Raw genomic sequence first — 15642 nt, forward strand, 5'->3', positions numbered from 1 at the left:
TCGGGGGTACTCGGGAAGATTCATCGCGCGATGACAGCCCTGGCGGTCATCCGGCTTCCCGACATGCTCGGATCGTCCATCCGGTGTCATCTAGCAGGATTTTTTCGCACTTTCATTTAAACGGACTTCGTACGACAATGCGAGTGGAAACTCTTTATTACTTTGACAATGGAGAGGCATGCTGGGTGCGATCATACCAGCACAAATGCACTGGATCCCATCAGAACTCCGAAGTTAAGCGTGCTTGGGCGAGAGTAGTACTAGGATGGGTGACCTCCTGGGAAGTCCTCGTGTTGCACCCCTGTCACTTTTTTCGGCTATCTACCACTTTTTTCGAACAATCTTTCGGTTCTGGAACATCGATGCGAACTGAAACGCACGTTTAGTGCGTCGCCTCCTACGTTTCGGTTCGGATCTTTTTATTTTCTTCCGGATGGTGAATTCAAAGACGTCCGGTCTTTATTATGGCGAGGTGATAGTGTCGTTTGATTCGATAAACGGAATTCGTTCTGACATTTCATTTGCCGTCAAATTATAGCGGGGGTTTGTTTAGATTCAGTGACGTACAGGCTATAGCGGATGAGTGTACTAGTGGATGCGAGTCATGAATCCGGTCGGAAGGTGTTTACTGGCCGTGAGCTACCCTTGGTGCACAAATATCGTTCCGACGATAACTTTTGATCCGCCCGTCAGATCGTAGCGATTCTTATATTGATTCGGGGGTACTCGGGAAGATCCATCGCGCGATGACAGCCCTGGCGGTCATCCGGCTTCCCGACATGCTCGGATCGTCCATCCGGTGTCATCTAGCAGGATTTTTTCGCACTTTCATTTAAACGGACTTCGTACGACAATGCGAGTGGAAACTCTTAATTACTTTGACAATGGAGAGGCATGCTGGGTGCGATCATACCAGCACAAATGCACTGGATCCCATCAGAACTCCGAAGTTAAGCGTGCTTGGGCGAGAGTAGTACTAGGATGGGTGACCTCCTGGGAAGTCCTCGTGTTGCACCCCTGTCACTTTTTTCGGCTATCTACCACTTTTTTCGAACAATCTTTCGGTTCTGTAACATCGATGCGAACTGAAACGCACGTTTAGTGCGTCGCCTCCTACGTTTCGGTTCGGATCTTTTTATTTTCTTCCGGATGGTGAATTCAAAGACGTCCGGTCTTTATTATGGCGAGGTGATAGTGTCGTTTGATTCGATAAACGGAATTCGTTCTGACATTTCATTTGCGGTCAAATTATAGCGGGGGTTTGTTTAGATTCAGTGACGTACAGGCTATAGCGGATGAGTGTACTAGTGGATGCGAGTCATGAATCCGGTCGGAAGGTGTTTACTGGCCGTGAGCTACCCTTGGTGCACAAATATCGTTCCGACGATAACTTTTGATCCGCCCGTCAGATCGTGGCGATTCTTATATTGATTCGGGGGTACTCGGGAAGATCCATCGCGCGATGACAGCCCTGGCGGTCATCCGGCTTCCCGACATGCTCGGATCGTCCATCCGGTGTCATCTAGCAGGATTTTTTCGCACTTTCATTTAAACGGACTTCGTACGACAATGCGAGTGGAAACTCTTAATTACTTTGACAATGGAGAGGCATGCTGGGTGCGATCATACCAGCACAAATGCACTGGATCCCATCAGAACTCCGAAGTTAAGCGTGCTTGGGCGAGAGTAGTACTAGGATGGGTGACCTCCTGGGAAGTCCTCGTGTTGCACCCCTGTCACTTTTTTCGGCTATCTACCACTTTTTTCGAACAATCTTTCGGTTCTGTAACATCGATGCGAACTGAAACGCACGTTTAGTGCGTCGCCTCCTACGTTTCGGTTCGGATCTTTTTATTTTCTTCCGGATGGTGAATTCAAAGACGTCCGGTCTTTATTATGGCGAGGTGATAGTGTCGTTTGATTCGATAAACGGAATTCGTTCTGACATTTCATTTGCGGTCAAATTATAGCGGGGGTTTGTTTAGATTCAGTGACGTACAGGCTATAGCGGATGAGTGTACTAGTGGATGCGAGTCATGAATCCGGTCGGAAGGTGTTTACTGGCCGTGAGCTACCCTTGGTGCACAAATATCGTTCCGACGATAACTTTTGATCCGCCCGTCAGATCGTGGCGATTCTTATATTGATTCGGGGGTACTCGGGAAGATTCATCGCGCGATGACAGCCCTGGCGGTCATCCGGCTTCCCGACATGCTCGGATCGTCCATCCGGTGTCATCTAGCAGGATTTTTTCGCACTTTCATTTAAACGGACTTCGTACGACAATGCGAGTGGAAACTCTTTATTACTTTGACAATGGAGAGGCATGCTGGGTGCGATCATACCAGCACAAATGCACTGGATCCCATCAGAACTCCGAAGTTAAGCGTGCTTGGGCGAGAGTAGTACTAGGATGGGTGACCTCCTGGGAAGTCCTCGTGTTGCACCCCTGTCACTTTTTTCGGCTATCTACCACTTTTTTCGAACAATCTTTCGGTTCTGGAACATCGATGCGAACTGAAACGCACGTTTAGTGCGTCGCCTCCTACGTTTCGGTTCGGATCTTTTTATTTTCTTCCGGATGGTGAATTCAAAGACGTCCGGTCTTTATTATGGCGAGGTGATAGTGTCGTTTGATTCGATAAACGGAATTCGTTCTGACATTTCATTTGCCGTCAAATTATAGCGGGGGTTTGTTTAGATTCAGTGACGTACAGGCTATAGCGGATGAGTGTACTAGTGGATGCGAGTCATGAATCCGGTCGGAAGGTGTTTACTGGCCGTGAGCTACCCTTGGTGCACAAATATCGTTCCGACGATAACTTTTGATCCGCCCGTCAGATCGTAGCGATTCTTATATTGATTCGGGGCTACTCGGGAAGATTAATCGCGCGATGACAGCCCTGGCGGTCATCCGGCTTCCCGACATGCTCGGATCGTCCATCCGGTGTAATCTAGCAGGATTTTTTCGCACTTTCATTTAAACGGACTTCGTACGACAATGCGAGTGGAAACTCTTTATTACTTTGACAATGGAAAGGCATGCTGGGTGCGATCATACCAGCACAAATGCACTGGATCCCATCAGAACTCCGAAGTTAAGCGTGCTTGGGCGAGAGTAGTACTAGGATGGGTGACCTCCTGGGAAGTCCTCGTGTTGCACCCCTGTCACTTTTTTCGGCTATCTACCACTTTTTTCGAACAATCTTTCGGTTCTGGAACATCGATGCGAACTGAAACGCACGTTTAGTGCGTCGCCTCCTACGTTTCGGTTCGGATCTTTTTATTTTCTTCCGGATGGTGAATTCAAAGACGTCCGGTCTTTATTATGGCGAGGTGATAGTGTCGTTTGATTCGATAAACGGAATTCGTTCTGACATTTCATTTGCGGTCAAATTATAGCGGGGGTTTGTTTAGATTCAGTGACGTACAGGCTATAGCGGATGAGTGTACTAGTGGATGCGAGTCATGAATCCGGTCGGAAGGTGTTTACTGGCCGTGAGCTACCCTTGGTGCACAAATATCGTTCCGACGATAACTTTTGATCCGCCCGTCAGATCGTAGCGATTCTTATATTGATTCGGGGCTACTCGGGAAGATTAATCGCGCGATGACAGCCCTGGCGGTCATCCGGCTTCCCGACATGCTCGGATCGTCCATCCGGTGTAATCTAGCAGGATTTTTTCGCACTTTCATTTAAACGGACTTCGTACGACAATGCGAGTGGAAACTCTTTATTACTTTGACAATGGAAAGGCATGCTGGGTGCGATCATACCAGCACAAATGCACTGGATCCCATCAGAACTCCGAAGTTAAGCGTGCTTGGGCGAGAGTAGTACTAGGATGGGTGACCTCCTGGGAAGTCCTCGTGTTGCACCCCTGTCACTTTTTTCGGCTATCTACCACTTTTTTCGAACAATCTTTCGGTTCTGGAACATCGATGCGAACTGAAACGCACGTTTAGTGCGTCGCCTCCTACGTTTCGGTTCGGATCTTTTTATTTTCTTCCGGATGGTGAATTCAAAGACGTCCGGTCTTTATTATGGCGAGGTGATAGTGTCGTTTGATTCGATAAACGGAATTCGTTCTGACATTTCATTTGCGGTCAAATTATAGCGGGGGTTTGTTTAGATTCAGTGACGTACAGGCTATAGCGGATGAGTGTACTAGTGGATGCGAGTCATGAATCCGGTCGGAAGGTGTTTACTGGCCGTGAGCTACCCTTGGTGCACAAATATCGTTCCGACGATAACTTTTGATCCGCCCGTCAGATCGTGGCGATTCTTATATTGATTCGGGGGTACTCGGGAAGATCCATCGCGCGATGACAGCCCTAGCGGTCATCCGGCTTCCCGACATGCTCGGATCGTCCATCCGGTGTCATCTAGCAGGATTTTTTCGCACTTTCATTTAAACGGACTTCGTACGACAATGCGAGTGGAAACTCTTAATTACTTTGACAATGGAGAGGCATGCTGGGTGCGATCATACCAGCACAAATGCACTGGATCCCATCAGAACTCCGAAGTTAAGCGTGCTTGGGCGAGAGTAGTACTAGGATGGGTGACCTCCTGGGAAGTCCTCGTGTTGCACCCCTGTCACTTTTTTCGGCTATCTACCACTTTTTTCGAACAATCTTTCGGTTCTGGAACATCGATGCGAACTGAAACGCACGTTTAGTGCGTCGCCTCCTACGTTTCGGTTCGGATCTTTTTATTTTCTTCCGGATGGTGAATTCAAAGACGTCCGGTCTTTATTATGGCGGGGTGATAGTGTCGTTTGATTCGATAAACGGAATTCGTTCTGACATTTCATTTGCAGTCAAATTATAGCGGGGGTTTGTTTAGATTCAGTGACGTACAGGCTATAGCGGATGAGTGTACTAGTGGATGCGAGTCATGAATCCGGTCGGAAGGTGTTTACTGGCCGTGAGCTACCCTTGGTGCACAAATATCGTTCCGACGATAACTTTTGATCCGCCCGTCAGATCGTGGCGATTCTTATATTGATTCGGGGGTACTCGGGAAGATCCATCGCGCGATGACAGCTCTGGCGGTCATCCGGCTTCCCGACATGCTCGGATCGTCCATCCGGTGTCATCTAGCAGGATTTTTTCGCACTTTCATTTAAACGGACTTCGTACGACAATGCGAGTGGAAACTCTTTATTACTTTGACAATGGAGAGGCATGCTGGGTGCGATCATACCAGCACAAATGCACTGGATCCCATCAGAACTCCGAAGTTAAGCGTGCTTGGGCGAGAGTAGTACTAGGATGGGTGACCTCCTGGGAAGTCCTCGTGTTGCACCCCTGTCACTTTTTTCGGCTATCTACCACTTTTTTCGAACAATCTTTCGGTTCTGGAACATCGATGCGAACTGAAACGCACGTTTAGTGCGTCGCCTCCTACGTTTCGGTTCGGATCTTTTTATTTTCTTCCGGATGGTGAATTCAAAGACGTCCGGTCTTTATTATGGCGGGGTGATAGTGTCGTTTGATTCGATAAACGGAATTCGTTCTGACATTTCATTTGCAGTCAAATTATAGCGGGGGTTTGTTTAGATTCAGTGACGTACAGGCTATAGCGGATGAGTGTACTAGTGGATGCGAGTCATGAATCCGGTCGGAAGGTGTTTACTGGCCGTGAGCTACCCTTGGTGCACAAATATCGTTCCGACGATAACTTTTGATCCGCCCGTCAGATCGTGGCGATTCTTATATTGATTCGGGGGTACTCGGGAAGATTCATCGCGCGATGACAGCCCTGGCGGTCATCCGGCTTCCCGACATGCTCGGATCGTCCATCCGGTGTCATCTAGCAGGATTTTTTCGCACTTTCATTTAAACGGACTTCGTACGACAATGCGAGTGGAAACTCTTTATTACTTTGACAATGGAGAGGCATGCTGGGTGCGATCATACCAGCACAAATGCACTGGATCCCATCAGAACTCCGAAGTTAAGCGTGCTTGGGCGAGAGTAGTACTAGGATGGGTGACCTCCTGGGAAGTCCTCGTGTTGCACCCCTGTCACTTTTTTCGGCTATCTACCACTTTTTTCGAACAATCTTTCGGTTCTGGAACATCGATGCGAACTGAAACGCACGTTTAGTGCGTCGCCTCCTACGTTTCGGTTCGGATCTTTTTATTTTCTTCCGGATGGTGAATTCAAAGACGTCCGGTCTTTATTATGGCGAGGTGATAGTGTCGTTTGATTCGATAAACGGAATTCGTTCTGACATTTCATTTGCGGTCAAATTATAGCGGGGGTTTGTTTAGATTCAGTGACGTACAGGCTATAGCGGATGAGTGTACTAGTGGATGCGAGTCATGAATCCGGTCGGAAGGTGTTTACTGGCCGTGAGCTACCCTTGGTGCACAAATATCGTTCCGACGATAACTTTTGATCCGCCCGTCAGATCGTGGCGATTCTTATATTGATTCGGGGGTACTCGGGAAGATCCATCGCGCGATGACAGCCCTGGCGGTCATCCGGCTTCCCGACATGCTCGGATCGTCCATCCGGTGTCATCTAGCAGGATTTTTTCGCACTTTCATTTAAACGGACTTCGTACGACAATGCGAGTGGAAACTCTTAATTACTTTGACAATGGAGAGGCATGCTGGGTGCGATCATACCAGCACAAATGCACTGGATCCCATCAGAACTCCGAAGTTAAGCGTGCTTGGGCGAGAGTAGTACTAGGATGGGTGACCTCCTGGGAAGTCCTCGTGTTGCACCCCTGTCACTTTTTTCGGCTATCTACCACTTTTTTCGAACAATCTTTCGGTTCTGTAACATCGATGCGAACTGAAACGCACGTTTAGTGCGTCGCCTCCTACGTTTCGGTTCGGATCTTTTTATTTTCTTCCGGATGGTGAATTCAAACACGTCCGGTCTTTATTATGGCGGGGTGATAGTGTCGTTTGATTCGATAAACGGAATTCGTTCTGACATTTCATTTGCGGTCAAATTATAGCGGGGGTTTGTTTAGATTCAGTGACGTACAGGCTATAGCGGATGAGTGTACTAGTGGATGCGAGTCATGAATCCGGTCGGAAGGTGTTTACTGGCCGTGAGCTACCCTTGGTGCACAAATATCGTTCCGACGATAACTTTTGATCCGCCCGTCAGATCGTGGCGATTCTTATATTGATTCGGGGGTACTCGGGAAGATCCATCGCGCGATGACAGCCCTGGCGGTCATCCGGCTTCCCGACATGCTCGGATCGTCCATCCGGTGTCATCTAGCAGGATTTTTTCGCACTTTCATTTAAACGGACTTCGTACGACAATGCGAGTGGAAACTCTTTATTACTTTGACAATGGAGAGGCATGCTGGGTGCGATCATACCAGCACAAATGCACTGGATCCCATCAGAACTCCGAAGTTAAGCGTGCTTGGGCGAGAGTAGTACTAGGATGGGTGACCTCCTGGGAAGTCCTCGTGTTGCACCCCTGTCACTTTTTTCGGCTATCTACCACTTTTTTCGAACAATCTTTCGGTTCTGGAACATCGATGCGAACTGAAACGCACGTTTAGTGCGTCGCCTCCTACGTTTCGGTTCGGATCTTTTTATTTTCTTCCGGATGGTGAATTCAAACACGTCCGGTCTTTATTATGGCGGGGTGATAGTGTCGTTTGATTCGATAAACGGAATTCGTTCTGACATTTCATTTGCGGTCAAATTATAGCGGGGGTTTGTTTAGATTCAGTGACGTACAGGCTATAGCGGATGAGTGTACTAGTGGATGCGAGTCATGAATCCGGTCGGAAGGTGTTTACTGGCCGTGAGCTACCCTTGGTGCACAAATATCGTTCCGACGATAACTTTTGATCCGCCCGTCAGATCGTGGCGATTCTTATATTGATTCGGGGGTACTCGGGAAGATCCATCGCGCGATGACAGCCCTGGCGGTCATCCGGCTTCCCGACATGCTCGGATCGTCCATCCGGTGTCATCTAGCAGGATTTTTTCGCACTTTCATTTAAACGGACTTCGTACGACAATGCGAGTGGAAACTCTTTATTACTTTGACAATGGAGAGGCATGCTGGGTGCGATCATACCAGCACAAATGCACTGGATCCCATCAGAACTCCGAAGTTAAGCGTGCTTGGGCGAGAGTAGTACTAGGATGGGTGACCTCCTGGGAAGTCCTCGTGTTGCACCCCTGTCACTTTTTTCGGCTATCTACCACTTTTTTCGAACAATCTTTCGGTTCTGGAACATCGATGCGAACTGAAACGCACGTTTAGTGCGTCGCCTCCTACGTTTCGGTTCGGATCTTTTTATTTTCTTCCGGATGGTGAATTCAAAGACGTCCGGTCTTTATTATGGCGGGGTGATAGTGTCGTTTGATTCGATAAACGGAATTCGTTCTGACATTTCATTTGCAGTCAAATTATAGCGGGGGTTTGTTTAGATTCAGTGACGTACAGGCTATAGCGGATGAGTGTACTAGTGGATGCGAGTCATGAATCCGGTCGGAAGGTGTTTACTGGCCGTGAGCTACCCTTGGTGCACAAATATCGTTCCGACGATAACTTTTGATCCGCCCGTCAGATCGTGGCGATTCTTATATTGATTCGGGGGTACTCGGGAAGATCCATCGCGCGATGACAGCTCTGGCGGTCATCCGGCTTCCCGACATGCTCGGATCGTCCATCCGGTGTCATCTAGCAGGATTTTTTCGCACTTTCATTTAAACGGACTTCGTACGACAATGCGAGTGGAAACTCTTTATTACTTTGACAATGGAGAGGCATGCTGGGTGCGATCATACCAGCACAAATGCACTGGATCCCATCAGAACTCCGAAGTTAAGCGTGCTTGGGCGAGAGTAGTACTAGGATGGGTGACCTCCTGGGAAGTCCTCGTGTTGCACCCCTGTCACTTTTTTCGGCTATCTACCACTTTTTTCGAACAATCTTTCGGTTCTGGAACATTGATGCGAACTGAAACGCACGTTTAGTGCGTCGCCTCCTACGTTTCGGTTCGGATCTTATTATTTTCTTCCGGATGGTGAATTCAAAGACGTCCGGTCTTTATTATGGCGGGGTGATTGTGTCGTTTGATTCGATAAACGGAATTCGTTCTGACATTTCATTTGCCGTCAAATTATAGCGGGGGTTTGTTTAGATTCAGTGACGTACAGGCTATAGCGGATGAGTGTACTAGTGGATGCGAGTCATGAATCCGGTCGGAAGGTGTTTACTGGCCGTGAGCTACCCTTGGTGCACAAATATCGTTCCGACGATAACTTTTGATCCGCCCGTCAGATCGTAGCGATTCTTATATTGATTCGGGGCTACTCGGGAAGATTAATCGCGCGATGACAGCCCTGGCGGTCATCCGGCTTCCCGACATGCTCGGATCGTCCATCCGGTGTAATCTAGCAGGATTTTTTCGCACTTTCATTTAAACGGACTTCGTACGACAATGCGAGTGGAAACTCTTTATTACTTTGACAATGGAAAGGCATGCTGGGTGCGATCATACCAGCACAAATGCACTGGATCCCATCAGAACTCCGAAGTTAAGCGTGCTTGGGCGAGAGTAGTACTAGGATGGGTGACCTCCTGGGAAGTCCTCGTGTTGCACCCCTGTCACTTTTTTCGGCTATCTACCACTTTTTTCGAACAATCTTTCGGTTCTGGAACATCGATGCGAACTGAAACGCACGTTTAGTGCGTCGCCTCCTACGTTTCGGTTCGGATCTTTTTATTTTCTTCCGGATGGTGAATTCAAAGACGTCCGGTCTTTATTATGGCGAGGTGATAGTGTCGTTTGATTCGATAAACGGAATTCGTTCTGACATTTCATTTGCGGTCAAATTATAGCGGGGGTTTGTTTAGATTCAGTGACGTACAGGCTATAGCGGATGAGTGTACTAGTGGATGCGAGTCATGAATCCGGTCGGAAGGTGTTTACTGGCCGTGAGCTACCCTTGGTGCACAAATATCGTTCCGACGATAACTTTTGATCCGCCCGTCAGATCGTGGCGATTCTTATATTGATTCGGGGGTACTCGGGAAGATCCATCGCGCGATGACAGCCATGGCGGTCATCCGGCTTCCCGACATGCTCGGATCGTCCATCCGGTGTCATCTAGCAGGATTTTTTCGCACTTTCATTTAAACGGACTTCGTACGACAATGCGAGTGGAAACTCTTAATTACTTTGACAATGGAGAGGCATGCTGGGTGCGATCATACCAGCACAAATGCACTGGATCCCATCAGAACTCCGAAGTTAAGCGTGCTTGGGCGAGAGTAGTACTAGGATGGGTGACCTCCTGGGAAGTCCTCGTGTTGCACCCCTGTCACTTTTTTCGGCTATCTACCACTTTTTTCGAACAATCTTTCGGTTCTGGAACATCGATGCGAACTGAAACGCACGTTTAGTGCGTCGCCTCCTACGTTTCGGTTCGGATCTTTTTATTTTCTTCCGGATGGTGAATTCAAAGACGTCCGGTCTTTATTATGGCGGGGTGATAGTGTCGTTTGATTCGATAAACGGAATTCGTTCTGACATTTCATTTGCAGTCAAATTATAGCGGGGGTTTGTTTAGATTCAGTGACGTACAGGCTATAGCGGATGAGTGTACTAGTGGATGCGAGTCATGAATCCGGTCGGAAGGTGTTTACTGGCCGTGAGCTACCCTTGGTGCACAAATATCGTTCCGACGATAACTTTTGATCCGCCCGTCAGATCGTGGCGATTCTTATATTGATTCGGGGGTACTCGGGAAGATCCATCGCGCGATGACAGCTCTGGCGGTCATCCGGCTTCCCGACATGCTCGGATCGTCCATCCGGTGTCATCTAGCAGGATTTTTTCGCACTTTCATTTAAACGGACTTCGTACGACAATGCGAGTGGAAACTCTTTATTACTTTGACAATGGAGAGGCATGCTGGGTGCGATCATACCAGCACAAATGCACTGGATCCCATCAGAACTCCGAAGTTAAGCGTGCTTGGGCGAGAGTAGTACTAGGATGGGTGACCTCCTGGGAAGTCCTCGTGTTGCACCCCTGTCACTTTTTTCGGCTATCTACCACTTTTTTCGAACAATCTTTCGGTTCTGGAACATCGATGCGAACTGAAACGCACGTTTAGTGCGTCGCCTCCTACGTTTCGGTTCGGATCTTTTTATTTTCTTCCGGATGGTGAATTCAAAGACGTCCGGTCTTTATTATGGCGTGGTGATAGTGTCGTTTGATTCGATAAACGGAATTCGTTCTGACATTTCATTTGCAGTCAAATTATAGCGGGGGTTTGTTTAGATTCAGTGACGTACAGGCTATAGCGGATGAGTGTACTAGTGGATGCGAGTCATGAATCCGGTCGGAAGGTGTTTACTGGCCGTGAGCTACCCTTGGTGCACAAATATCGTTCCGACGATAACTTTTGATCCGCCCGTCAGATCGTGGCGATTCTTATATTGATTCGGGGGTACTCGGGAAGATTCATCGCGCGATGACAGCCCTGGCGGTCATCCGGCTTCCCGACATGCTCGGATCGTCCATCCGGTGTCATCTAGCAGGATTTTTTCGCACTTTCATTTAAACGGACTTCGTACGACAATGCGAGTGGAAACTCTTTATTACTTTGACAATGGAGAGGCATGCTGGGTGCGATCATACCAGCACAAATGCACTGGATCCCATCAGAACTCCGAAGTTAAGCGTGCTTGGGCGAGAGTAGTACTAGGATGGGTGACCTCCTGGGAAGTCCTCGTGTTGCACCCCTGTCACTTTTTTCGGCTATCTACCACTTTTTTCGAACAATCTTTCGGTTCTGGAACATCGATGCGAACTGAAACGCACGTTTAGTGCGTCGCCTCCTACGTTTCGGTTCGGATCTTTTTATTTTCTTCCGGATGGTGAATTCAAAGACGTCCGGTCTTTATTATGGCGGGGTGATAGTGTCGTTTGATTCGATAAACGGAATTCGTTCTGACATTTCATTTGCGGTCAAATTATAGCGGGGGTTTGTTTAGATTCAGTGACGTACAGGCTATAGCGGATGAGTGTACTAGTGGATGCGAGTCATGAATCCGGTCGGAAGGTGTTTACTGGCCGTGAGCTACCCTTGGTGCACAAATATCGTTCCGACGATAACTTTTGATCCGCCCGTCAGATCGTGGCGATTCTTATATTGATTCGGGGGTACTCGGGAAGAATCATCGCGCGATGACAGCCCTGGCGGTCATCCGGCTTCCCGACATGCTCGGATCGTCCATCCGGTGTCATCTAGCAGGATTTTTTCGCACTTTCATTTAAACGGACTTCGTACGACAATGCGAGTGGAAACTCTTTATTACTTTGACAATGGAGAGGCATGCTGGGTGCGATCATACCAGCACAAATGCACTGGATCCCATCAGAACTCCGAAGTTAAGCGTGCTTGGGCGAGAGTAGTACTAGGATGGGTGACCTCCTGGGAAGTCCTCGTGTTGCACCCCTGTCACTTTTTTCGGCTATCTACCACTTTTTTCGAACAATGTTTCGGTTCTGGAACATCGATGCGAACTGAAACGCACGTTTAGTGCGTCGCCTCCTACGTTTCGGTTCGGATCTTATTATTTTCTTCCGGATGGTGAATTCAAAGACGTCCGGTCTTTATTATGGCGGGGTGATAGTGTCGTTTGATTCGATAAACGGAATTCGTTCTGACATTTCATTTGCCGTCAAATTATAGCGGGGGTTTGTTTAGATTCAGTGACGTACAGGCTATAGCAGATGAGTGTACTAGTGGATGCGAGTCATGAATCCGGTCGGAAGGTGTTTACTGGCCGTGAGCTACCCTTGGTGCACAAATATCGTTCCGACGATAACTTTTGATCCGCCCGTCAGATCGTGGCGATTCTTATATTGATTCGGGGGTACTCGGGAAGATTCATCGCGCGATGACAGCCCTGGCGGTCATCCGGCTTCCCGACATGCTCGGATCGTCCATCCGGTGTCATCTAGCAGGATTTTTTTGCACTTTCATTTAAACGGACTTCGTACGACAATGCGAGTGGAAACTCTTTATTACTTTGACAATGGAAAGGCATGCTGGGTGCGATCATACCAGCACAAATGCACTGGATCCCATCAGAACTCCGAAGTTAAGCGTGCTTGGGCGAGAGTAGTACTAGGATGGGTGACCTCCTGGGAAGTCCTCGTGTTGCACCCCTGTCACTTTTTTCGGCTATCTACCACTTTTTTCGAACAATCTTTCGGTTCTGGAACATCGATGCGAACTGAAACGCACGTTTAGTGCGTCGCCTCCTACGTTTCGGTTCGGATCTTTTTATTTTCTTCCGGATGGTGAATTCAAAGACGTCCGGTCTTTATTATGGCGGGGTGATAGTGTCGTTTGATTCGATAAACGGAATTCGTTCTGACATTTCATTTGCAGTCAAATTATAGCGGGGGTTTGTTTAGATTCAGTGACGTACAGGCTATAGCGGATGAGTGTACTAGTGGATGCGAGTCATGAATCCGGTCGGAAGGTGTTTACTGGCCGTGAGCTACCCTTGGTGCACAAATATCGTTCCGACGATAACTTTTGATCCGCCCGTCAGATCGTGGCGATTCTTATATTGATTCGGGGGTACTCGGGAAGATTCATCGCGCGATGACAGCCCTGGCGGTCATCCGGCTTCCCGACATGCTCGGATCGTCCATCCGGTGTCATCTAGCAGGATTTTTTCGCACTTTCATTTAAACGGACTTCGTACGACAATGCGAGTGGAAACTCTTAATTACTTTGACAATGGAGAGGCATGCTGGGTGCGATCATACCAGCACAAATGCACTGGATCCCATCAGAACTCCGAAGTTAAGCGTGCTTGGGCGAGAGTAGTACTAGGATGGGTGACCTCCTGGGAAGTCCTCGTGTTGCACCCCTGTCACTTTTTTCGGCTATCTACCACTTTTTTCGAACAATCTTTCGGTTCTGGAACATCGATGCGAACTGAAACGCACGTTTAGTGCGTCGCCTCCTACGTTTCGGTTCGGATCTTTTTATTTTCTTCCGGATGGTGAATTCAAAGACGTCCGGTCTTTATTATGGCGGGGTGATAGTGTCGTTTGATTCGATAAACGGAATTCGTTCTGACATTTCATTTGCAGTCAAATTATAGCGGGGGTTTGTTTAGATTCAGTGACGTACAGGCTATAGCGGATGAGTGTACTAGTGGATGCGAGTCATGAATCCGGTCGGAAGGTGTTTACTGGCCGTGAGCTACCCTTGGTGCACAAATATCGTTCCGACGATAACTTTTGATCCGCCCGTCAGATCGTGGCGATTCTTATATTGATTCGGGGGTACTCGGGAAGATCCATCGCGCGATGACAGCTCTGGCGGTCATCCGGCTTCCCGACATGCTCGGATCGTCCATCCGGTGTCATCTAGCAGGATTTTTTCGCACTTTCATTTAAACGGACTTCGTACGACAATGCGAGTGGAAACTCTTTATTACTTTGACAATGGAGAGGCATGCTGGGTGCGATCATACCAGCACAAATGCACTGGATCCCATCAGAACTCCGAAGTTAAGCGTGCTTGGGCGAGAGTAGTACTAGGATGGGTGACCTCCTGGGAAGTCCTCGTGTTGCACCCCTGTCACTTTTTTCGGCTATCTACCACTTTTTTCGAACAATCTTTCGGTTCTGGAACATCGATGCGAACTGAAACGCACGTTTAGTGCGTCGCCTCCTACGTTTCGGTTCGGATCTTTTTATTTTCTTCCGGATGGTGAATTCAAAGACGTCCGGTCTTTATTATGGCGGGGTGATAGTGTCGTTTGATTCGATAAACGGAATTCGTTCTGACATTTCATTTGCGGTCAAATTATAGCGGGGGTTTGTTTAGATTCAGTGACGTACAGGCTATAGCGGATGAGTGTACTAGTGGATGCGAGTCATGAATCCGGTCGGAAGGTGTTTACTGGCCGTGAGCTACCCTTGGTGCACAAATATCGTTCCGACGATAACTTTTGATCCGCCCGTCAGATCGTGGCGATTCTTATATTGATTCGGGGGTACTCGGGAAGAATCATCGCGCGATGACAGCCCTGGCGGTCATCCGGCTTCCCGACATGCTCGGATCGTCCATCCGGTGTCATCTAGCAGGATTTTTTCGCACTTTCATTTAAACGGACTTCGTACGACAATGCGAGTGGAAACTCTTTATTACTTTGACAATGGAGAGGCATGCTGGGTGCGATCATACCAGCACAAATGCACTGGATCCCATCAGAACTCCGAAGTTAAGCGTGCTTGGGCGAGAGTAGTACTAGGATGGGTGACCTCCTGGGAAGTCCTCGTGTTGCACCCCTGTCACTTTTTTCGGCTATCTACCACTTTTTTCGAACAATCTTTCGGTTCTGGAACATCGATGCGAACTGAAACGCACGTTTAGTGCGTCGCCTCCTACGTTTCGGTTCGGATCTTTTTATTTTCTTCCGGATGGTGAATTCAAAGACGTCCGGTCTTTATTATGGCGGGGTGATAGTGTCGTTTGATTCGATAAACGGAATTCGTTCTGACATTTCATTTGCAGTCAAATTATAGCGGGGGTTTGTTTAGATTCAGTGACGTACAGGCTATAGCGGATGAGTGTACTAGTGGATGCGAGTCAT

General features: G+C 48.3%; 22 non-coding genes across 22 annotated transcripts; all 22 read left to right on the forward strand.

The window, feature by feature from the left end:
- Positions 1-183: 183 nt before the first annotated feature.
- LOC143870378 (5S ribosomal RNA) lies at positions 184-302 on the forward strand. Its single transcript, XR_013245159.1, has one exon. It is a non-coding gene; the product is annotated as a 5S ribosomal RNA (ribosomal RNA).
- Positions 303-899: 597 nt separating this feature from the next.
- LOC143870379 (5S ribosomal RNA) lies at positions 900-1018 on the forward strand. The gene has a single exon (XR_013245160.1). It is a non-coding gene; the product is annotated as a 5S ribosomal RNA (ribosomal RNA).
- Positions 1019-1615: 597 nt separating this feature from the next.
- Positions 1616-1734, forward strand: LOC143870381 (5S ribosomal RNA). Its single transcript, XR_013245162.1, has one exon. It is a non-coding gene; the product is annotated as a 5S ribosomal RNA (ribosomal RNA).
- A 597-nt stretch (positions 1735-2331) lies between these two features.
- On the forward strand, positions 2332-2450 carry LOC143870382 (5S ribosomal RNA). Its single transcript, XR_013245163.1, has one exon. It is a non-coding gene; the product is annotated as a 5S ribosomal RNA (ribosomal RNA).
- Positions 2451-3047: 597 nt separating this feature from the next.
- Positions 3048-3166, forward strand: LOC143870383 (5S ribosomal RNA). Its single transcript, XR_013245164.1, has one exon. It is a non-coding gene; the product is annotated as a 5S ribosomal RNA (ribosomal RNA).
- A 597-nt stretch (positions 3167-3763) lies between these two features.
- LOC143870384 (5S ribosomal RNA) lies at positions 3764-3882 on the forward strand. Its single transcript, XR_013245165.1, has one exon. It is a non-coding gene; the product is annotated as a 5S ribosomal RNA (ribosomal RNA).
- Positions 3883-4479: 597 nt separating this feature from the next.
- Positions 4480-4598, forward strand: LOC143870385 (5S ribosomal RNA). The gene has a single exon (XR_013245166.1). It is a non-coding gene; the product is annotated as a 5S ribosomal RNA (ribosomal RNA).
- Positions 4599-5195: 597 nt separating this feature from the next.
- On the forward strand, positions 5196-5314 carry LOC143870386 (5S ribosomal RNA). Its single transcript, XR_013245167.1, has one exon. It is a non-coding gene; the product is annotated as a 5S ribosomal RNA (ribosomal RNA).
- Positions 5315-5911: 597 nt separating this feature from the next.
- Positions 5912-6030, forward strand: LOC143870387 (5S ribosomal RNA). The gene has a single exon (XR_013245168.1). It is a non-coding gene; the product is annotated as a 5S ribosomal RNA (ribosomal RNA).
- Positions 6031-6627: 597 nt separating this feature from the next.
- Positions 6628-6746, forward strand: LOC143870388 (5S ribosomal RNA). The gene has a single exon (XR_013245169.1). It is a non-coding gene; the product is annotated as a 5S ribosomal RNA (ribosomal RNA).
- Positions 6747-7343: 597 nt separating this feature from the next.
- On the forward strand, positions 7344-7462 carry LOC143870389 (5S ribosomal RNA). Its single transcript, XR_013245170.1, has one exon. It is a non-coding gene; the product is annotated as a 5S ribosomal RNA (ribosomal RNA).
- A 597-nt stretch (positions 7463-8059) lies between these two features.
- LOC143870390 (5S ribosomal RNA) lies at positions 8060-8178 on the forward strand. Its single transcript, XR_013245171.1, has one exon. It is a non-coding gene; the product is annotated as a 5S ribosomal RNA (ribosomal RNA).
- A 597-nt stretch (positions 8179-8775) lies between these two features.
- LOC143870392 (5S ribosomal RNA) lies at positions 8776-8894 on the forward strand. Its single transcript, XR_013245173.1, has one exon. It is a non-coding gene; the product is annotated as a 5S ribosomal RNA (ribosomal RNA).
- A 597-nt stretch (positions 8895-9491) lies between these two features.
- On the forward strand, positions 9492-9610 carry LOC143870393 (5S ribosomal RNA). Its single transcript, XR_013245174.1, has one exon. It is a non-coding gene; the product is annotated as a 5S ribosomal RNA (ribosomal RNA).
- Positions 9611-10207: 597 nt separating this feature from the next.
- On the forward strand, positions 10208-10326 carry LOC143870394 (5S ribosomal RNA). Its single transcript, XR_013245175.1, has one exon. It is a non-coding gene; the product is annotated as a 5S ribosomal RNA (ribosomal RNA).
- A 597-nt stretch (positions 10327-10923) lies between these two features.
- On the forward strand, positions 10924-11042 carry LOC143870395 (5S ribosomal RNA). Its single transcript, XR_013245176.1, has one exon. It is a non-coding gene; the product is annotated as a 5S ribosomal RNA (ribosomal RNA).
- A 597-nt stretch (positions 11043-11639) lies between these two features.
- LOC143870396 (5S ribosomal RNA) lies at positions 11640-11758 on the forward strand. Its single transcript, XR_013245177.1, has one exon. It is a non-coding gene; the product is annotated as a 5S ribosomal RNA (ribosomal RNA).
- Positions 11759-12355: 597 nt separating this feature from the next.
- LOC143870397 (5S ribosomal RNA) lies at positions 12356-12474 on the forward strand. The gene has a single exon (XR_013245178.1). It is a non-coding gene; the product is annotated as a 5S ribosomal RNA (ribosomal RNA).
- A 597-nt stretch (positions 12475-13071) lies between these two features.
- LOC143870398 (5S ribosomal RNA) lies at positions 13072-13190 on the forward strand. The gene has a single exon (XR_013245179.1). It is a non-coding gene; the product is annotated as a 5S ribosomal RNA (ribosomal RNA).
- Positions 13191-13787: 597 nt separating this feature from the next.
- Positions 13788-13906, forward strand: LOC143870399 (5S ribosomal RNA). The gene has a single exon (XR_013245180.1). It is a non-coding gene; the product is annotated as a 5S ribosomal RNA (ribosomal RNA).
- A 597-nt stretch (positions 13907-14503) lies between these two features.
- LOC143870400 (5S ribosomal RNA) lies at positions 14504-14622 on the forward strand. The gene has a single exon (XR_013245181.1). It is a non-coding gene; the product is annotated as a 5S ribosomal RNA (ribosomal RNA).
- A 597-nt stretch (positions 14623-15219) lies between these two features.
- On the forward strand, positions 15220-15338 carry LOC143870401 (5S ribosomal RNA). Its single transcript, XR_013245182.1, has one exon. It is a non-coding gene; the product is annotated as a 5S ribosomal RNA (ribosomal RNA).
- Positions 15339-15642: the final 304 nt, after the last annotated feature.

The sequence above is a fragment of the Tasmannia lanceolata genome, unplaced genomic scaffold (genome assembly GCF_043159265.1).
Source record: "Tasmannia lanceolata isolate RefF3 unplaced genomic scaffold, GAP_Taslan_0.1 ptg000003l, whole genome shotgun sequence".
In the NCBI taxonomy this organism is placed as follows: Eukaryota; Viridiplantae; Streptophyta; class Magnoliopsida; order Canellales; family Winteraceae; genus Tasmannia; species Tasmannia lanceolata.